General features: G+C 37.9%; 1 pseudogene; it reads right to left on the reverse strand.

Moving 5' to 3' along the window:
* Positions 1-2,944: 2,944 nt before the first annotated feature.
* Positions 2,945-5,847, reverse strand: LOC149172094 (kinesin-like protein KIN-14L pseudogene; annotated as a pseudogene).
* Positions 5,848-23,831: the final 17,984 nt, after the last annotated feature.

The raw sequence follows: 23,831 nt of genomic DNA on the forward strand, positions 1-23,831 counted from the left end.
ACTTGAAGGTGCAAAAACTATATACATATTGTTTGGTAAACTGTTCTGCAGATAATAAAAACAAGACAAAGCAAAATAAAAACATAGAAACCATTGTTTGGATTGATCCTATCAATCAATCCTGGGAAACTGCCTCCTCATCTATATATGGCCTGTGATATATCTGGAAGAAGTCACCATTCCTGTATTCCTGTATTATCCATTGTCCTCTGCTCAGCTGCGTGGCCTCTTTGGAAATAAGGTCAGCGACTTCATTCCTTTCCCATGTTTCCTTGCAACATCTAGTGCAATTGCTAGTTTATTTCTTGGTGTGCAGGGTCCCAGGTGCTTTTTGCAGTTGTCATGTAGAGTAGGGTTGGAATTTGGATTACTCTTTACCCATTATATTTTTTTTTGACGTTTTAGGTTTTTATGTTGCCCTTCAAGAAACATTATGTTTAAAATTTCTCCCTTCAAGAGTGATGTTTTGAAAGGTTTCATTAAAAAACACATATCTATCGTAAGAAAAAAAATTGACCGTAACACATAAATGATTTATTGAATTCTCAATTTTGGTTTCAAATTGTATGGAACACTCACAATAAAATATCCATAACTCTAAAACCAAATGTCCTTCACTCATACATGCCATAGAATTTGTATATATGAGATACTACTAAGGAGATATTATGGGATGTAAATATGACCAACAAAGTAAAACTATAAGATGGACTATCCTTTGCATCCTCTCCACTATCATAATCACATTGAATCAATGTGGGGCTCCACCACCGAGTGTTTGTAGTCAAGAAAGTACAATGCATTAAAATTGTTTTAGTATTTCATAAGTGGTAGTAGATATCGTTCTTCATAAGCCATATCTTTCAAATTTTTTAAGTGAAATGTTGAGACACTCAATATCTGGTGCAGATTGTAGTCGAAGCAACACTCTCACTATTCCACAAGTGACATTTTTACATAGGATAACTTTCATAAGTGAGTGGTGAGTCGGTGATACTGTGACAAGCCTCTGGCCCAAACAATCCAATAAAGGTGGGTGGACAATACACTTAGGGAGAGCTAGTTGCAACAAGAAAGATTATTGTCCACATTTATTATGACAAGGAAGAGGTTTTGTTCTTTCAGCAACGTAGGTTTGATCGCACTCATGGATTGATTGTTTGTTTCATTCAAGTGGGAATTTTAACAATGTTTTCATAAGAGATAGATGCATATTCATTGCATTTCAAGGAAACTATTTAGACTTGGATTCTAATCCAACTTACCCTGATCAAATGAACGAATTCTGAGTTACTGAACGATATTCCTTCTAAGGAGTATGAACTACATATGATTTCTTCCCCTTGTCCCTAGGAATTCAATCATATTAAGATTGACCATCTGATGAGATCTCATCATGAACAAAACATTTCAAACCAAGCCAAATTTGTAAGAAGTCTCTATTAGGCTAGACGCTTATTGATCCCTTAGTTTTGTAGACTTATATTTAAGGAGACTAGGTAAGAACCTTTGTTGAATGATCTCAGATACATTTTCCGTGGTTGTGTTTCCTAAGGCTATAGGTGTTCTATGGTTGTGTGTCCTTAGGCTATAGGTGCTTTTGTGCAAGTTGCAAATATCTTAATTCCTATTTATTAAAAATATGTTTTTCTTTCTATGTGTGTGCATATTTGAATTCACTGGGGATGTCTCTTCAATTGGTATGGTCCATTCACCCATGGAAAATTGAAAGCTTGCAATATTAATGGCACAAAAGAAAATATAGAAAGACTAAGAATGTGAAGCCTAGGAATAAAAAAACAAAATTGTTATCTATAAGTTTATAGTATCTATTTGTAATAATTCCTAAAGCATAAAAGAGCCAAACAAAGGTCATTGCTAGATGGTTTTGTCAAGAAACCTTTCCAAGGTAAGATATGTACATTATTATCATGTTTACAATTGAGTTCTTCAACATTATTTCTACATTTATTAATTTTAATAAAAAAAAAATAGTTTCTAGTGATGTTTTAAATTCATTTAATGTATTGCAAGTGTGTGTTTAAGTAACACACCTTCTTGGTGATGGATAGAGTAAAACATAAAGGACACTAATAGTTAAATATATATACACTTCTTACAAATTTTATAAAAGAATTGTGTTTATAAATTGGAATTGTTGACAATTTTCTTTTTAAGACATATTTTCGGCAATAATCACATCATATTTCATAGGTGAAACGACTACTTTTGACCAAAGGAAACAACTATAATTGAGTGCACTACAACTAGAATTTACTACACCTAGAATTAGCGGAAATTTTATTAATTAGTTAATTTGTTGGATTTATTTAGTTTAAGTTTGTATGTAATTAAATAAAACTGCTAATAATAAACTTAAATTAAGGACCTTAAACTTAATAAATCATCTAAATTCTTTAATTTAAAAATAAATAAACTTATATTATTATGGGATAAATAAATGTTTATTTCCTAAAAAAATTAATTATACTTAACCAAATATGTCTTTTCATCTTTTAATTTAAATAAAATCAATTTATAATAATATTCTTATATGAAGGATTATGGGATAAGATAGGATAAAAGTTTATTGTTTAATTATTTAATTAATTTATATGTTTTTTTAATTATATCTATTTTTATTTAGATTTTCTAACTCAATTATGGGATATATAAGGAATGAACATATTTGTATCAGAATTAAGTGTTGTAAGAGCACATTGTTCGAATTCCAAAATTTTGTAGTAAACATTTTCAGATTTTCGAAATTAAAGTTTATTATAATGTCCGTTCCAAGTTGAAATGGAAAGGGGTCAGTATCTAAATAAACTATTAATGATAATGACGTTTTCAAAAAATAACCTTAGCCGTCCAACCCTGGTGCAGAGTTCATCTATTTTTGAATGTTATTACATCAGGGTTTCCCACCTTCATCGCCTGCTGCTCAGGTGGTGTCTTGCAAGTCCGCCCTGCATGCCCTAGGGCGACCACTTCCTGAATTGTTGACCACTGTAAGTGGCTGCTGCCTGTTTGAGAAGGGTTGGCTCTGTCCACCACTAGATAATCTTCGCTCACCGCTATAGACAGGGGGTGATAATTCAACTTGGATTGTAGATCTTTTTTCACCATTGATTAGTTTTCCAAAGGACTGTAGTGACTTTTTAATTTGAGAAGTCTTTTTCGATGCAAATGGAGCCACGGTATCAGTTTCTGTATTTGTTCCACCGTTTGTACCACCACTTTTTAGCCCTGATAAATTTCTACGGTCATTTCCCAGACTGCTCCGACGGTTGCCATTTTGTTGGCTTATCGGCGTCTCATTAAGCTTGGATCTCTCTCCTGAATCTACCCACTTGTCATCTTGGGTACCCATCCCGAAATTATAAATACCATCTTGTACCTCAACTTTGCTTATTCCAGGCGCTTCAAGGCTCCATCTACGACTTCGCACTGGCGTTTGGAGTTTGTGTTTGTCAGTAAGTGGAGATTCTCTCACATTCTGTAACTGTGCTACTTGTGCTTCTTTCCTCGCCAAAGCCTTCTTCAAACTGTCTACCTGCTCTCTAAGCTCACGAACTTCTCCACTTTCTTTATTCAAACGTGCAGCACCAAGTTCAACAGAGGACACCCGTTCAGCGAATTTAAGGGTGCTTATTGTCTCTCCATATGAATCCGGTTCAGGACTTATGTGCACAAACATCAGAGTCAATTTGCCCCCTAATGAATCCTGAAGCAATTGAGTCAATTTGCTATTTCGATATGGCACATGCGAATTCCTCTGTGCCAATGCTGCAATGACGTCTCCTAGAGATGAAAGGGACTTGTTTATGTATTGTGCCTCCTTCAAGCGATCTCCAGTTACTTCAGATTTATCTACCCTCTCACTTCCAGCAAGATCTACCAAATTAAGGCAGCTATGAAGGTTACACCCAGAAACACTATCTGTACCTTGCACATGTACAGTCAACACACTGTGAGAACGACTGCTGCGGTCATTTAGTGCAGTATAGCTAACAGTGCGATTCTTTTGGCCTAAATTCATCAAATCCAAAACATCAGAAGTAGCTTTAACAGGCATAAGTATAGCATCCGGTACATTAAATCCCTTATGACCATTATTTCGAATATCTAATTTCTTGCTTGAGGTCAGTGCTCCGAGAAGATCCCTCACTTGTTCGTTGTATACCTCTATCATTTGGACGGAGACTTCATACACCATTAAATCTTTCCTCTTTTGAGACAACTCGAAGAGGTCACTGAGTGCTCTATAGTTCACTCCCATCTCCTTTTCAGAAGCACCTGTTGGACCGCTCATGGTGTGGGTTTTCCCAGATCCTGTTTGACCATATGCAAAAATGCAGACATTGTAACCATCCATTACAGATCGGATCAATGGCCGTGTATCCATGTAAATTTCCTCTTGTGTAGAAGATGGCCCAAAAACCTTATTAAAATTGAATATCCTCTGTACATCTTTCCCCATTTTGGATGTATTGACCAAGAGGGATCCATCCTCTCCAATCAATTCCACTGCACTGTGGGCTTCAGATTGACCTCCAAAATGGGGTCGGATTCTGCAGTATACCCTTATGCTTCCTTTGAGTTCTTGAAGGCTATTATAAAGGATCTTGTTTTCTTCCAGAACTCTGTGATATCCACTAGCAGCGTTAGAAATTCCTGCGACCTGGTAATCAAGCAATTCAAAATGCTTTCGCCACTCTGCCTGAAACCCTTGTACATCTTCCCGTGCTCTAAGTAATAAGTCTCTTATGTCCTTGACTTCTTTTCTTTGTGCTTCCAAACGCATCTGATGTTCCTGACTTATATGCAAAGGTTTTGGATCCTGACTTTGAAAAGGTGAACAGTAACATTTTTCTGGTCTGGAGAATCCAAAAGGAGCTGATTGTCTTGATCCTGGCTTTTCTGAATCAGGGAAAATTTGTCTTGTTTATTTTCTGCAAAAATTGCAATGATAAGATTCATGAATGCTTGCATCGAACCCGGTGCAGCAGTTTGTATGGCTTCAACAAGGTTCTGATCAACATTTTCCTTGTCGTTTGTCATTTCTACAGCAAACCGCTTTAACCAAGCTCCCATTGTGTCTTTAGATTGAAAGATGTCACTGAGTCGTTTTTCTCCGTCATCCATGTTTATAATTGATACGTCCGGCAGAGTTTCAGTGTCGCTTACAGGCACACAAGGAATTGAGCGTTGAAGGAAGTTTCCTGTGCTTCGTGGAATCATGGGGGACTTCAAAGGGCCTGCATATTTCCAGGAGCCATTTCCTCCACACTGTTTCCATTCATAATAAGATTTCAGCGCCAATATACAGTCAACAATCTTTGTCGTAGAACCCGGCCGCAAGCTTTCCTGCTCTAAATGAGTAGCTTCAAAAGTAGGTAACTTCATCTCTTCAGCAGCTACAAGAAAATTCCTAACATTCTCAAAATATTGATAAGCAGATAAAGGCCGTCCTTCAGGAGGAAGTGATGAAACATGATTTGCAACGACCTTAGACACTGCGCCTGGCTGAACCTTGTTGATAAGATTACATAATATGAACCCATTTCTCAAGCAAAGACGAAACTCCTCCTCAGATGGTTCGCATGGTATATCTAGAGAACCAACCATGCTCTTTATCCATGCTGTAGCTTGAAACCTCCTATTACCTGCTTCCTCTGCTTTCAGTGAAGCCAAACGACCTTGCGATCCACTCCTGAACATATCGTCGGAAAATGCCTCGTGCCTTCTCTGACTAAACGAACTTCTGGGAGGAGGATAGGGAGAAGTGCTGGAAAACAATGGGGGAGGGACCCTGCTGGGAGTAGAATCTGGTTCCTGAGACATTTTTTCCTCTTATTCGACAAATCTCAATAGAAAACTGAAAAACCGCAACTGGAGAGGCTTGGCCCTGAATGCGAACTCAATCAGTGCGGTTCAGCAAGTGGGTATGTACCATTTACTACAGATACAGCAACTGATCAATCAATCGAATTCAACAAGGCCTTGAACTCTCTTTCTCGAGAATAAATTTCCAAATACTCGATGCTTTAGGTAACTTGTTTTCATTCGCGAAGAGGACTGTTTTCGAAATGGGTGCGAGCGGAGAGCTTATATGAGAATTTTAATGGGGATTTCTTTAGTATTAGTAAAGAAGACTGAACGAGTCCAATCCCAACGGTCAAGTCGAATGTTGAGGCCTCAAACACATCCGAAGCCCAACTACCTTAGTCGCATAAACACATCATAACTTCCCGTGGACCTACCTTGGCTCCGATAATGCAATCTTTTATAAGTGTGTAATGTTAATTTATTTAGCTTTAAAGAATAAGAAAGGAGTTGATTTGACCATCGATTTTTAAATCTCTCAAATTGAATTTACAACTTTCATCAACACAAGTCCGTATTTTTATTGAGATTACAGAGAAAATGGAAATATGCTATTGAAAATAAATTTTCTAATACTTTCCTAATTCTTTTTGTCAGATTTTCTAATATTTTGTCCATGGGATGGGAGCCCTTCACTAAATGTTGAATAAGAAAGAGGGTCTCCCAAAACAATTAGACAATCTTTCTGATTTTCTTTGTCTAATATATCTGTAGGTGAGGGATACCCAGGAAGCTGTTGAACCATAGGAGACCCCAGAGAGCTATAACTTCTGCTTTGGTATTAGAATCACTTCTGCAGCTCCAATGCACCCTATATGTCAAACAAACTATTAATTCATCAAACAGTTATATATCAAACTATTATCTTTTGTGATTTACTTATGGGAAACTAGATTATCGATTGAATAATTAGTCTTTTGTCCAAAAATAAATATCGAGGATACAAAAGCTATTATTATAGAGAGTGTTTATGTGAGTACATATATATGCAAAAAAAAAAGAACATGCTAGAAAAACCAAAATGACAAAGATATTGTGAGTGAGAAATATGTCTTGTGGGAGTGCCAACCATGATTGGAGCTATTGTCTTGCTTGGAAATTCAAGGTAATAAAATCTAGAGAGAGAAATTGCATTCAAAACTTGGAAATTAAGGTGAGAGGAAGCATCTGCTTGATAACCAAAAGGGAGGTTGTTCAAGTTCCAAAAGATCTGCACCATGGATTTCGAGAGACTATCACTATGATTCCTCATCGAACCAAGAACAACGAAAATTTTAGGGGTGAAATTTCGCTAATTGGCTAGTTTTTGGACATTTAAAAAAAAAAGTATTCACCCATTTGGTTAAAAAATTCATATATATATATATGTGCCAAAAATTTACCAATTTTAATAGTAAATTACATGTTTTTTATTGAATATTCACCTACATTCTTTATGTATGACTTTTCAAACTAGAATATTCACCTATAATATTATAAATAGGTATAATATTTGAATCCTTAAAAAATACCTTGACCAAAAGAGCCAATTGTGGAAGAGTACATTTCCCTGGTGCACCTAGAGGAAACCCATGTTGTGAGTAGGGGATTTATGATATCCCGGTAGCCCCTCTCCCTATTGAGATAGATGTCTAGCACAAGAAGAGAACTATAGAGGACCAAAATGACTCCAACCTCACTCGGATAAGGAACCACAAAAAATTCATACAACATAGGTTAAAATTCAATACGAAGGATGTCCAGATCAAGAGGACTTGTACAGTCCCCAGTAGCGAAAATTAAAACAACAATCCTCCATGTTAACAGATGATAGAGGAGGGTGGGGAGTGACTTCACCACTCCTGTAGAATTAGGAAACCAAAGCAGAGGAGTAACGATGAACTAAGGATTTGTGATATCACTTGCCTTGAGACTTGCCTTAAGGTGTGAGCCACTGAGTGTACTCACCATATTAAGAGGTATAATGTGTGGGAAAGTGGAGAGTGAGCTAACTCGTCCTCCCCCGTCCAATGATCAGGTGACAGTGGGTTGCATGCTTCTTCTTGCCTCACACTTTTAATGTGTTTACCACCCCGAGCGGGGATTATATGAGTATATATTATAATTTATTAAATTGTATAAATATATACTTTTGAATTTCAATATTTGGTTTGTCAATTAATATTATTAATAAATCATTATTATTAAAGATACGCTAAGAAATATAAATACTTTATTTTGATTGTTGAGAGTCTATATGTTAGATATGTTTTGTAATATATAAAAGTTATATATGTCAATTGGAGTTATCTTGGGTGTGTAGGTTTTAACCTCGTATAGAAATTACCTGCATACGAATTTTAAAACACAGAAAATAAACAATGCGAGAGCATAACACATAAAACACATATACACAAAGATTTTCTCCTGTAAACCAAGATCGAAACTACCAGATTGATTTTTCATTATATTCCTTTCAATGTTACAATACATATTTGTACATGCCGAAGCATCCAATACCATGGACCGAAAAACCATCGCGTCCAAAACCATGTGCAAAAACCATGCACAAAACCATAGGTAGGTCCTCCCAACATAATATAGGGTCCAAAAAAAAAATTCCCTGGAGCGCTGCCCCAGACCCTGTAGAGGGGGGCTACCTGCCCCCCTCAAACCCCTTGTGGACCCCCCGCTTCGTAATCAGCGCAACAAAGGGGGGCTTCGACCCCCCCACCCCCACTCTAAACCCCCCGGTTTACTAGGGGGGTTAGTCGTGAAAAGAATATAACATAACCCAACAGGATGGTTGGGTACAATGATTGTTATCTCTGCCACCCAAATTCAATTCCCTATAGGTGATATGATGATGAGAAATATTGGCATAATTATTATGTGCCTATGAATATTGTTGTATTGACCTTCATTATTGCCCTCCAATTGAAAAAGAAAATAATTTTCCTTTAAAAAACTATTTAAATTATATAAAAAACATTTTGGAATTTTTAATAAATTACTCCAGATAAATAACAACTTTAACTATATTAATATCATATTTATCTTTTTATTATTTAAATAAAACTATATTTTAAACCTTATATCATATTTTATATGCATCTTCATCTAAATTTACTTCTCTATGGAAATTCTGAAACGTGACTTTTCTTTAAACCATTGAATCCTCTACTTATGTTTTGAAAGAATGAGATTAACTTATATGATTATTAAAAGTGAGGGATCATCGTATTATTTTATTTGAGGTCTTACATTCTAAAAGCAAAAGGATGATTTTATATATATATATATATATATTAATTAGAAAAAACCAATAGTTTTTATATTAATTTAAAACTTATTTACATAAATTAGAGTTATATATTTCTTAAAAGTCGACATATATTCTAGTGAGAGAGTACATCTCGTCACCTCTGTAGCAAACTTAAAATCTTTCATGATGATCTATATCTATGTGTGATAAGCCTAAATATCATCAGAGAACTACATCCCAGAAACATATGCATTTTGCATGCACTGGTATAGAGTAACCAAAAAACCATTATATAATCTACAACCAATCTTGAAGTAGACCATATCCACGACACACCAGGTCAATCTGGATTGGTTCCAATGTCAAATGAATGTTTGTGTTGTCTTCTCCTACTCATCAGTCATGTTGTATAAAGAAACAAGTAACAGTGATAGCTCACATTACAAACTTGTATACTCACCCCTAATCCACATAGAATCAAAATTTGTATGGCACCACGTGATTTATCAGCCAAGGGCAATATCATGTAAAGTAAACATTCCCTGACCTTTAGAGAATGTTGTTTTCAAAGTAAGAGTAAATAATCTCACCAAAAAGATGAATGTATCCCCCCCTTGACAGAGTTTTTGTGATACCATTCCATTCCCTATGAACATGTGTGAAAGACACCTTCTATAATTGTTTAATAATCAACTTTATTCTCATTAACCAGTTAATCAATAGCGAAGGATGGCAAGTTGTCTGCTTGGAGGCTCACTCCACAACCGCCCGAGAGTCACTAAAAGGATGATTTTATTGCATCTATTTGAGGCCTTACATTCTAAAACTAGTTTTATGTAGTTTTTAATGTGCAAAGATGGTAATATTCATTGTAATAAAGTGTTTTTTTTATTATATGTTGCTTGATCATATCTCGATTAAGCTAGTATGCAAGGTTTGGATGCAAAAGTTGGACTAAAGTATGCAACTTTCAAATGTAGAGCAAGGTTCGATTATGGTCATTTGGCAAGTGCATGCCCAAATGGAATGAGGAAATCCTTACAATCCCTCCAATCATTTGTAGAGAAAGAAAAGGATGTGAAACCTATGTGGTGGTAAGGCATGGGAAATCATCACCACTTGATAGAGACAAATTTATCTAGGACAAAAGAAATTAAAGAAAAAGAAGAAGCTCTTGGAAATATCCTTGTGGAAGAAATTGAGTACAATGTAGATTAGATAATATTGTTCCTTCGGAAAGACAATATTAAGGATGAGTTGAAGTCAATAATAAAAAACCTAAGTCACCTGACACAATCACATGGAACACGAAGGACATGTTACACACACACATTCCAAATTAGTGAATTATTACACATACAAAAACAAAATATAGATAGATTGAAATCTCGTTAGAATTTAGAAACTAAAACAATTACAATTTTGCATTATGATGACACAAATTTAATCAAACAACTACTGCATATAACAAAAAATACACCAAGTACAATCCACCTTTGAACCAAAAATTGTTAAATTGGCAACTAGGGCCAAACTCCATGTGGGTCATATTATTTATGGCCGTTTATATTTTTATCGGATCCCTCTCATCGAGAGGTGTAGGATTGATCTAAAGATCATTCAATTTCGATAAGTATTCATGGAGTTATGAATTTATTTGTATTATAAGACATATTGTCAAGTCGGCCAGCATCCTGTGTAGGCTCAAAAGCCTAATAGTTGTGTCTATTCATCATATACGTTTTAGTATAAATATAGAGGACTTGAAATCATTTGGAAGACACATCCTCTTCATGTGTGGTCTCCTCCTCTCCACATCTTTGGGTTTTGGAGAAGGAGAGACACAATGAAGATGCGCTAGCCCAAAGATGGTGACCTTAACTACGGTGATGCCCTAACTGCAGTAAGCCACAGGCATATGAGGATGACCTATGTAGCAAACAGAGACAGTTATACGTTGTTCATAGACACATATATACGCTGGTCATGGAGACAGTTATATGATGTTCATGGAGACATATATACACAGGTCATGGAGACAATTATATGTAGCTCATGGAGACATTCGTAACACAGTCTTCTAGCCGCAGATTGTCTTAGGCCGTAATTCATGGAGGTATATATATGCAGCAACAAGGGAAGGATTTAGCCATCATCTAGCCGCAGTCATTAATGATGCTTAACGACAATCAAAAGGAAGAGCTGAATAACATGGGTATAGAGCCTGTTTTGAAGAGACTTAACGCTGTTTTAGAAGAGGCCTAACGTTGTATTGAAGGAGAAGTGTCATTGTTGTAAAGGAGGCTCTCACAACACAATTTAGAGGAGGCCTGTTTGATACGTGGTTTGTTAAGCTACAGCTAGGCTGTGTGGTAGGCCGCAGGCCATATCACCACAGCAAGGGATAGAGTGGGCAGTTTTGGAGTCTTATTGTGCCTTAATCTTCAGCTTGAAGGCAGAAGGTTCTCACCAAGAAAAGGTTGCTGACATTAAGGGTTGTTTGGATGATTGTTTGAGGTCTGCTGCAACAATCTGAGGTGCCCTAATCAGTCACCATCACAACAGCAGGGACAACAAGCTTAATGGAGCAGCAAGGTACAATAAGCATACATGAGACAGTTGTAAGCATGATGATGAATGAGACTGTATGATGATGAAAGATGCAGCATAATGGGCATGTTAAGTAAGGAGCAACATGATGATGAAAAGGGTGGCATGCTGATGGAAGATGCAGCATAATGTGTAGCATGATGATGAGAGTAGATGAGAGCAGCTCAGTCATCAAGGTCCAGCACTGTGATGGTACAACATGGTGTTATACGGTAAGGTGCAGCAAATGGATGAAATGCCATACTATGATAGGTGAAGCAGTCACCTTAGAGAATCAGTTGAAGCAATATGTCTTCAACTGATCTCATGCCGATATCAAAAGTCAAAATGTTGACTTCTATTGTAAATGTACTATCTCTCTCTCTTTCTTTGCTGAACTTTGAAGAACATAAAAGAAGAATTGATCAAGGGTTTCCCCACATTGGGGTTTGTCCCTAGCTAGCACCACATCTTGTGTCCTCTTGTCTTGGCTTGTCTTCTGCGATTTATATTTATGTTCTATTTGCTGTTTACTTTAATGCTGATGTGATTGCTAATCTGAAAAATATATTCAGCTAACTATGAAAATTGAAATAAATTGCTCTAGCATAGAACATACCTAAACTTAACATGGTATCGGAGCTGAGGTGAAGACAATGCCCAAGCAAGAGTGAAAGAGAAATCACCGAAGACAGTTGGGAAAGGACAAAAGGATAAATGGGTTCCTCATCCCTCTTCAAATTCACTGAGGGTGAAGTGGAAGTAGAGAATATTATCAGAATGGCGCAACGAAAGTTTTGATGGCCTTCTTAAAGATCACTTCATTGGGAAGTTCGGATCTAAGGGTGGAAGAAAAGGCGAATGCCTTGGTTGCAATAAGTTCGGACATTATGCGAAGAAGTGTCCGAATTGTAGAGACACATCTCTTGATGAAGATAAAGATCATTCCAGGGACATCTTCAATGATCAAAGGAATGACTGGTAATGCAGGTCATCAAGGAAATGGTCGACTCTTCACATAAAGCAAGGAACCCCATGTATGAAGAATCAAATGTTGTTTCTGATAAGATAAAGAAGCGTTATCTTGTATTGGCCCTCTCTTTTATATTCTTTGGGAATCTGGCTTATTGATTGTAGTGCTTCAAGGCATTTCATCAGATAAAAGGGTGCACTCTCTAATTTGGTAGAGATGGAAACAATCATGTGATTATACTTGGAGCCGATGCCACCTATCCTGAAAAGGGTGTAGGGAATGTTACCTCTCAATTGAATGAGGGTAACTCGATTGAACTACAAAATCTCTTTTTTACCTGATCGCAAGAAGAACCTGGTGTCCATTTCAGCAATGGAAGTCAAAGGTTTCAAGGTGGCACTCGTCGATGGAAATGTATGTGTTTGAAAATATAATTTTCAAAGATGTTTTTGAGTCTAGGGTTGTATCAAGTTACAGGAAGTCCACTGGGGACCATTTCCATTAACACATAGCACCGAAGGTCTGTGAGTCAGATGGTGACAGGGACGCCTGAATTCAAAAAGAGCATGAAAGTACATGTCTGAGATGTACCGAAGGAAAATATTACAAGGGGACCATTCCCCTCATGTAGCAAGTCCACAAGTGTGGAACAACCCAAGGGGTTTGAGATTGATAATCAGGAATCTCAGGTATGCAGGTGGAAGAAAGCCCTCTATGGCTTGAAGAAAACACCCGAGCATAGTATGAGAGGATCGATAGCTGTCTGATGAAGTTGAGATTCTCTAGGAGTGAAATCGACCCAAACCATCCAAAGGTTGTGGATGATAAACCTCTCATACCAGCACCTTATGAGGACGACCTATTTCTGACAGGTGTAGACCCTCTCATTTGCAGAATTAAGAGGGAGTTGGATTCTGGATGTGGAATGATAAACTGCAAGCATGTGACTACGTCGAGAATCTTAACTTTCAGAAGTTATATGGTTGAAATGTTGGACCAGATTTGGGAAATGCCTCTGAGTTTCATAAACTAATTTGCGTTGATGTTCTTGGTGAACTTCCGTTTGGACATATGTTTTGCGGTTAGTATAATGAGCTCGTATCTGGTTGAGCCTCACTGGATTGGTGCCAAGAATCTTCTGAGATATCTTCAGGGCATAATCTCTCATGGATTGAGATACACTGGTGGAAATATGAAACTGAATGATTATTTGAATGCTGAATGGGCAGGCCTTGTGGAGGATCACTAGAGCACTTCTCAGTGTTGGTTCTCTTTGGATTTTGCTTCGATATCATGGATGAGCAGGAAGCAGAAGTTGGTTTCTATAAGCATCGTCGAGATCGAATACATAGCTACGAGTATGATCTCGTGTGAATTTGCATGGTTGCAATAGCTCTTAAGTGAGCTGATTGTACACATGAGTAATACCACTGTGATTCTCTGTGACAACTAGAGGTGGGATTCGATTATAAAGGAATCTCGTATTCAATGATTGCTCCAGCAGATAGATATCATATACTTCCTTATCTGGGATATGGTAAGTCGATGAGCAAGGAGGCTCCACGCATTAAGATTGATGTACAGTTCGGTGTCATTTTGTCAAAGCCCCGGGGAAAGATCAAATCTGTGATCTTCCCGAATGACTTGGAGTCGTCAAGAGACCGTTGTAAAAGGATCCTACATGGTGCATACATTGAGCTCTGGGAGCTCTAGGGGTTTACGGTTCTTACTAGAGTGACATATGACCACAGGGTGACTCATCATCCCCTGGTGGTGTACGTGTATAGGGTAAAAGAATCAAAACTTTCCATGTGGCACCCCGTGGTGACTATGTATCAGGATGATTCGTTCTCCTGTGAGGTCTGGATGATGTGTTCTCCATGAAAATTGTGTAGTAGGATGATTAGCTCTCCTGTGAGGTTTGGATGATGTGTTCTCCATGAAAATTTTGTAGCAGGATGATTAATTCTCCTGTGAGGTCTGGATGATGTGTTCTCCATGGTGATTGTGGAACAGGATGATTCGCTCTCTTGTGGGCCAGGATGATTAGTTCTCTGTGGCATCCACTGGACAAGATGATTCGCTCTCCTGTGGACAGGATGATTAGTTCTCCTGTCGAGGCATCCTACCCATGCAGTATGGGACTCATGGGAAGTACCTCTCATCTGATCACTATGCAGGGAAATGAGGATAGGGACCATAGTAGTATGATGGACGCATCATTGTATCTACCGTACTCCCTATGCTAGGATGACCTTCATTGATCTGGGATCAATGATACTCGTATGGGACCAGTGAGAGTGGTACATACTATGACACTGACTTCGGGTCGATTGAGGACTGGTCTGGGACTAACTATGAAAATTGAAATAAATTGCTCTAGCATATAACATACCTAAACTTAACAAAAATACATCAACAAAAAGGCTCTAAATGACCCCCAAAGTCCAAAAAAAATATGCTACACCAAATAACTAGTACTACATGTAATCAAAAGCATTGCCAATATCAGGATCCTCATCATGAATATCACCCTCTAAGCACTAAAATAATATAGAAAAATCTTAACCTATCAAATCAAGATTTTGTTCAAGCAATGGTACAATTTTACTAGGGTCATGATAAAGGAGTTCAACAATCATTGCCACCAACATCAAAGTATATAAAATGCTAGGTGCATGATAAAGGAGTTTAACAATCATTGCCACCAACGTCAAAGTATATAAAATGCTAGGTGCTCTTGATTAAATGTTAGTTTCAGAGGTCTCTCATACATGATAGAATTGAATGGAAAAATTGTGATCCCTCAAATCTTGAGATCCTAAAAATTGTTAAGCCTACTAGATTTTCAATGAGATCTAAAATTCCACCTTCTCCATATGGAATCCAATGACATTGGAACCACTCTCAAACATCCTGAAACAATTCATGGTAATATTAAAAATTTAAGTAAAAGGAGAATGTCACTTCTACTTTAAGAATTTAACATTACAGTTAATTACATAGCATTAATAGGGCCTCCAAAAATCCACTTTCAACACTTGGAATCCCTTTTAACACTACTTAATCACCCTTACCTGCACTCCAAAACCTTTGAGAGCTCCAAAATTACAATTAAATTGAGTGAGAATGAGATAAAAAACAATTATAAAAAACAACGTGTTGTTTTTTCACTTGACATATGTCCAAATTTAGGGACACTAGCACAACTTAAATTTGACACGAGTAAACTCATATCGAACATATGTCAAGCACGTTTCGTCCCTAACACATGAAATACATGACAAGAAAGGGGGGTAAGAACATGTTAGGTGACTTAGGAAAAAACAAAATACGACACCACAATCAATAAAACTACATCAAAAAGACTATCAAAAGTAGATTAAGTATTTGGGATCACTGCTATTAATACCACCCACCATGATTTGAATATTACTTAGTCTCATTGTTTGATTATATATTTAAACTAAGATTTGTTATAGTATCCCAATTGATTTAGACTCTGTATTTTATGAAGACAATTTTGTTAAATATTGGTTCTGTCACACCCCTACCCCTGTGGTGATCTTCCAACCGCTTGTAGCAAGGTGCGGCACCACCGAACGCTTTCTTTTTAACAATACTAACGTTTATGGACTACGCCTACTCCAACATAAACTTATTTTAACTTATGTTTTCTTGCAACCAAGTAAAGTGTTATCCTTTATACTTTAAAGAAGATCATTCTCAATCATTAACCATGTAAAACAAACCGAGAACATCAACAATACACAAGTATAAAGGGAGGGGCAACTCCCAGAAAAGTCTGCCCAAAAATATATTATAATAGCTTCTTCAATATTACAATGCAAGTGATGCTTGGCAAGCTCCAAGCCAACACTTAGAATAATTTTACAACAAGGCGTAGACCAACCTTTTACAACCGTGTCGTGCACCTTTGCACAAGAGGAAGTGCTCACCCGAGCCACCCAACCTTCCTGCCAAATCCTGCACGAAACTGTATCCAAGAACCCACTCAACTCGTGGCACACATGTCCACCATCCACCAAGACTTTTTGCACAATCTCCTAAGTCTAATGCGCATAAGATGTGCGCATTTCCCTACTAAAACTGCGCACTCCTTTTCTTCCTGCGAGGATGTATGAGCGAAGAACTTGATGATAAAATGAGGTGCAGTCCACCTTTACTTATACGCATTCTATCTTTGCATAAAGGCTTGGGCCGACCCCCTAAATTCCTATTATGAGCGCCCCCCCCCCCCCCCCCCCCCCCCAAGTTGGTTTTAGCATGTCGGCTTGGGGTATGTTTGCCACTTAGCCAATCTTTCGTGGAGGTTTCCTTTCGTCGCATATTATGTCGCAGGTTTTCGTCGCACAAACGTCGCAAAGAGACCGCACACTGTCGCACAATCGTCGTTCAGCGCGTCAGCATGCCCGCCCGCGCACCCGCCCGCACCCGTGCACGATCGCCCGCCCGGCACCCGTCGTTCACCTCTCGGAGGCCTTACATTCTCCTCCACCTGAAATCGTTGTCGTCCTCGACAACATACCATCTCGGTAGCTCTCTACCAAGATCATCATCATTGTAACTCCATCACTCCAAAGTGCCTCATCGATCCTCCACATCAAGTCACTCTTCCAAGCCATGCCCATACATGCACTTTTGAAAGTATGCATCCCATACTACATCAAAGTCACCTGTCCTCAGCTCCTCAATGCATCAGATCTTCTAAGTCCACCGTACATGAAGTCCCTAAAAGTCACAACAATCTCATGTCATCATGAGCTCCATGAGCCATCTCCAACCAACACTTCAGCAAGCATACAATATGCCTCAGCTCCCCATGTAGTAGGAATGCTCCATAGCTGCTCACAACTCCATCCAAGTAATCAACTCTCGATGTGCCCCATTCAGGTCCATGAAGTCCTCTTCATCATCTGCAATGTGCCATCCTCAAGTCTCCAATCTTATCAACTCTTGATGTGCGCCATTCAGGTCCATGAAGTCCTCTTCATTATCTGCAATGTGCCATCCTCAAGTTCCCATGTCACACTAGCAAGTCCTCCTGCATAACATTCCTGCCCTAGCACTCCTCTTTGGATGTCCCTTGACATCTCTACAAGTGCTTCCACACAATGTCCTTGCATATGTCTGCCATGCTCCATGTCTTCAAGTCTTCCAACCTGATGTCCATGACTAAGCTGCCCATGTAGTCCAACCAAGTAGACACATCACAACATCTGGCCATCTCATCCACGCCTTCAAACTTTGGTTTAGTGAACTCGGTCACTCAACCATCTCATCATCGTGTCATCATGTCATGAGTCTCTTCATCATAGCTCCTCCACCAAAGTGTCCATCAAGACTATCCCTTGGTCTCGGCCATGAGAAACCCACCCAAAACATCACAAGTGTGTGCCCTCCTCAATCTGTCCATGAGTCATGCTGGGCACTTAGCCAATTCTCCATGTGGCTAAAGCATGACCCAACCTTCCACAACGATCATCAAGTTCCACCCTTGTCCCGGGTTCTTGCACCTTCCATCACAAGGTCACAAGTAACCCCAACAAGCTCTGCAACGGTTGAAAATCCTTGCTCTTTCATACAAGGTTCCATCATAGTCATCCATGGTAAGATGTCCCCTTGTCTTGGCAAACTGACTTTGCCCTTTCCTGCACATGGTCCATCTCCCAAATGCCCAAATGAAACACAAGTATCATCACTTACTTCATCATCATGAGGCTCCTCCATGTGAGTGACCTCATCCATACATGTTGACAAACTGCACGATCCTGGTTCAACTTGATCATCCTCAAGTTCATCCTTTATCGTAGTCATGTCTTCAACATCTTTGATCATCATGGCTTCCTCTTCCTTGATGGCACAATCTGCAACTTCACCTTGCTCCATTGCCCAACCGGGTTGAAGAAGTTCTTTCTCAGCTTCAGCCTCCCTCTTCAAGGCTATGAGATGCCTCAATTCCTTCTGTCTTATCTTGAGCTCCTTGAATTCTGCTTCAATCAAGTCTCCTTCCTTTGCAAGTCGAAGAGCTTCCCCCATATCAGGAACCCCTTCCTTAACCAAGGCACGGAGAGCATCCCTTGTTTCAAACATCCTTTTGCCACATTCTACAAATCTTTGTGTTACTCTTTCTGACTCTTCAAGTAGACTCCTTCTGAATTCTTTGAAGGATGTATAACCCAATTTCTGCAAGATAGACATCTTCACCTGCAACCTGAACCGACCCTTGTCTCACTTCGTGTGAAACGGTCTCCTTCACTTGCAAGTACCCTTGTCACTGTCACGAGCAACCTTTGCTCTGATACCAACTGTCATGCCCCTACACCTGCGGTGATCTTCCAACCGCTTGTAGCGAGGTGCCCACTGTCACAATCTTATAGCAAAAACAAGGATTCTAATTATGTGTTCCGCTTGAAGGTCTGTCTCTCTTTATGTAATATTGGTGTACCTCCAACTCATCAGAACATCCACCCTCCACTGTTTCATTACACCTGTCTAATTCTTTGTTGCACGCCTTACTGTAAATATGTTACTTCGATTTCTACTGCAAAAAGGTATCTCCTCTACCCGACTTGACCATTTGTACATCGTTCCACTGTTCATCTACCTTCATGCAAATAAAACACATGGCTCTTGAAATTCGTCGGAAAAAGTACTACGATATTCTACTTAAGTCAAAGCTTGTACCTCAACAGTAAAGAAATGAAGTTAAGCACCTTCAATTTGCGTGAAACAATTGGTTCTGGGGATTAATATGAACAATAAAGGCTTAGGTGAAAGTCCTTCCTTGGCCAGTCAATCCTGAATTGTGAGAGTGAGGCTACTAAGCTTATTTCAAGGTTTTTTTTGTTTGAAGAAACAAAAGATTCCACCCAGGCATTGCAATATTTAGATCCCGACATTTAAAAGTCCAAGACCAATAGATCACCGTGAAACTACAGAGAGCTCTTGCATAAGCTCAACAAATCCTTGCTTTACATGTTGAAATGCACAGACTAAGGCAGGAGTTACTTTGAGCAAGGAATTAATTTGATACAAGAAATTTGGCCATTTAGTCAACAACTGAGAATTTTCTTTTGAGATGAAAACATGCATGGTGATTAAAAACCCTATGAATGTTTCAATTATCAGTGAAGGAGGCCAACAGAAATTTGAGCCCAGACCACCTTTGAAGGTGTCTGGAAAAAGAAAATGCCAAAATGATGAGACAACCTTTGAAGGTGTCTGGAGAAAGAAAATGCCAAAATGATGATTTGGCTTGATGCAATGGAGATGATACTTGAAACTATTTTTCGTTATTTGAAAAAGCCGAGGATGTTGATACCTCGTTCCCAAAAAATAATATCGAATTATTAACAGTGATTGGATGGCTGAGCTAAAGGCTCGGTGTTATTGGGTTTGGTTTATAGGTTGAATTTAATAAATTTATTTTTAAAAATTACGTGTAGAGGCTGATCTGATCCACATTGGTAGCTTAGAAGTTCAAAGGTTTTTAGATTTAGCTGAAATATGTTTCTTGCATAGTCATCAGACTTGGAATGTCTTGGATGATGGAAAGCTTTACTTAGTTTTCTGGTAAGGGATTCAAAGTTAAAGAAAAAATTGTTTTGAGTTAGTTTCTGGATTTACTTGTATTTTTTTGAAATTAAGTTTATGGTTTAAAATTGAATTATAAATGGATGTATTTTCTGGTTGAAGATGACACGTTTTATTTACTTGAATTGTTGAGAAAATGGAAATAATTAATAAAGTATCAAAGTCATTGAATACTTTACTATAGTTTAGTGTTCATGATATAGTCAAAATTAACAAAAGGAATTATCACTAATATTTGAACATGTTTAAAAATGCATAAGACAAGATTGAGTTTTTACATCTTGAATATAGGAGTCATGATTCTAAACCAGTTCTTGTTCAAAACAATTCTCCTTTTGAGTTAGAGAAAGAATCTCATCAGTAGTCAACACTTGATAAGATTAGTGAGGCCATTTCAGGAGCAGATTTACATAAAGATGCAAAGGTTTTGTTTGCACTTCCCAAGCCCATCATAAGATGCTCAGAAGAAGTCATCAATAACAGACATAGATTTGGTCTTGGATATCAAAAGAAAGTGTCCTTTCACATTTTTTACTATTCCAAACCAATTTGGTTTCAGAGTCTTGGGTTCATTTAGGATAGTTCATCTTCACCTACTCCACTTCCACTTCAAATTTTCAAATGCTAACATTGTGATCGAGTTGGCCATGTGAAAGATCCATGTTTTGATCTGCACCCTTGTGACCATTGTGGAAAACACACCCATCATTGAAAGAGATATTTTAAACAGGAGACTCTTGCAAGAGAAAATTTTCATCTTGGATGAATCCCTTCTTGGCAATGGTCTTCAATAGGCAAGAAGCTAAATCAATCATACCTCAGAGTTCATTCTTAAGTATTTACATGTCTTGCAATGGAGAGTTTTTCATCTTCCCACTTTATATCTGACAAGGGGGAAATTGATGGTGAGATATTAGATTCAAAGATATATCAAGCGAGCTTGAGCCACAACTTGAACAAGACTTAGTTGTTAGAGCTTAGAGCCACAGTCAACTAGTGCCAAAGTTAGAGTTGTAGCTAGAGAGACTCATGTTCCATGAGCATGATTTGGTTAGTTGCTTGACTTAAACTACCACCTATAAAATACTTTGGCTTGTACTATGCATCCCATCATTGTATGGTCATCTTTAAACCATCATCATGCAACACTTCCATTTCACAAAAGACTTCAACTTCTACCCATATTCAAAATTGTTTCAGGAACTGATTTGAGCCAAGTTCCAGAGTTGGTGGTCAGCCTTAAACCACCAACAGTAGAAAAATTCAGGTTCTACTATCTCATTTGGTTTGTGGTTTTCCTTAAATCCCCATTTCAAAGAGCACATCCAACCATTGGTTGACATGCAGTTTTGTATTTTAACCTTCTTATTGGACTCATTTACACCCCTTTAGATTAAGGGGGAGAACCTTGGAAACATGATGCAGGAAAAAATCATTTTCCCCGCAAATTCACCTTCCTATGGATTCTAGAGCATGCACAAATTAGAACTATTATCAATCACATAGATACACGAGAGAATTTGTGAACATAATCAAAAGTCCGTTCATTAAGAAAATAATATCCATACAATTACAAAAGTAATTATTTTCTCTCTTGGCCTCATCTCACATTCATTTGGCCATTAATTTTCCCTATAGGCTTACAATATTTATAACAACATATACAAACAAAATAATTTTTCCTAGATCCATAAATTAATCTAAAAATCACTCATCCTAAAAGCACCTCAATAGTTTCTTAGTTTTCTAAACGTTCTCTCATCCTAACAAGCTGCTAATTGCTACCGAGATTTTTTTCTCTTACAATCTCTCATGATTTTTTTTTTCTAATTTTTTCATGCCTTAAAAGCCCTATTTTCTTCTTAAAAATCTTATCTAATAAATATTATTTATATCTATAGTTCTTTAAGAAGTAAAGAAATTAAAATTATTTACAATAAGGAAATAAAAATCCTTTTCCATGTTGAAACCTTGTTCGGAGCTTTGTCTCCAAAAAGCTTGATGACTTGGAAGCTCTAATGCTCATGTATCAGACTCCCAAGGTAGCAAAATTTTCATGGTCTCATGACCATGAGTTGTTGTTGCTAACATTCTCCTGAATCCCATACACAATTTTGCTACAGATCATTGGCTGTGTCATGTTGTTATATTGTTGTTGCATCTTGAATTCCACTATTATTCATCTTTTTCCTTCCTTGCTGCAAACCTGTTGTTGTCACCTGCATGTTGTTTCTCACTATTTCAAGTGAATTTTTTCTAAACAAAATATACAACCATCTAAGCATATTTTGAGCTTCATTCCAAACTTGTAAAGTTTCCCTCTAAACTCTATGTATCACTTCAATCTGTTGATTGAGCTTTGTCTCCATGTTGCCAATAAAATCTTCCTCCTTTAACTTTGTTGCATCCTCATTCACAACAAATTTTGTAAATTGTTCACCCTCGGTTTCTATTCCACTTACATCAGTTTGAAAATTGATAATCACTTTTGCTACACTTGCATGCACATAATCAGTTTGAAGACCGAAAACTCTCTCTGTCTTTGGCCTATCATTCCTTATGAGCATCCTATTCAAGTATTTCTCCTCCTCTCTACTAAGAACATATTTTGAACTCTGTTCTCCTCTATCTTCCTCTTTCTTCATGACAACTTCAAAGGGTTGTTCATCATCAATAACATCTGCAACCATAAACAAACCATCAAGAAAAACATAAGGCTTTTTAGCCTCATTTGATGTCTCAAACATCAAATCTCCACCAACATTGCTATCTTCTCCATGGATTTCTCCTTTTTCAGGTTCACCTTTGTGAACTCCCCACACTCGGCAGCTTTGAGTTCTTCCTTCAACTCGTGTCTAAAATTTTGTCTCTGTTTCTTGACCCATAATCTTTCAACAAGCCACTTAACCCTTTTCCTCAGGTTCCACCCATACCTCTGGTTCCCCTCATTCTCTCATAGCAACTCTATAAGCACATTCAATTGTGATTTTATCTCAACGAGTTCCCTCTTGTATTCTTCATCAACATTTTCCTTATGCAAACTCCTTTGGCATCTCTGTGAATTCCCTCTGAATTCTTCAAATGACTTCCCATAGTCATCTTCATCTTACCCTTTCGTGAACTTCTCGCTACCCACTACTTCTCGCTACCCACTATGACCCACAAATCATCTCTCCAGTAGCAAACCTCTTTCTTGCTACACATGCATCACCAAGCTTCTCCTTTGAGCCCTTACTGTTGTCATTCTTGGTCCCCTCCTCTGGAACCACTTTCGAGCACTCTTGCTCTTCAGGTTTTTGTAGTCACTCTTTTTTCTCCATCACAACTGCCCTAGCTATCAAAATTCTCACCACATCCTACTTCTCAATTGTTGCTACATATTATCAATATCCACAAATAAAAAAAACCAAAATCAATTTACCTAGCATTGTCTTAATCTTGTTCTAATTTTTCGTCCATATTGTCATGCAAAATTCTTTTATTGTCTCCAGATCTTTTGTTTTTTCCTTCATACTATGC

Source organism: Pinus tabuliformis, chromosome 4_2 (genome assembly GCF_031772625.1).
Source record: "Pinus tabuliformis cultivar Carrire ecotype Pingquan chromosome 4_2, CPIR1, whole genome shotgun sequence".
Lineage (NCBI taxonomy): Eukaryota > Viridiplantae > Streptophyta > Pinopsida > Pinales > Pinaceae > Pinus > Pinus tabuliformis.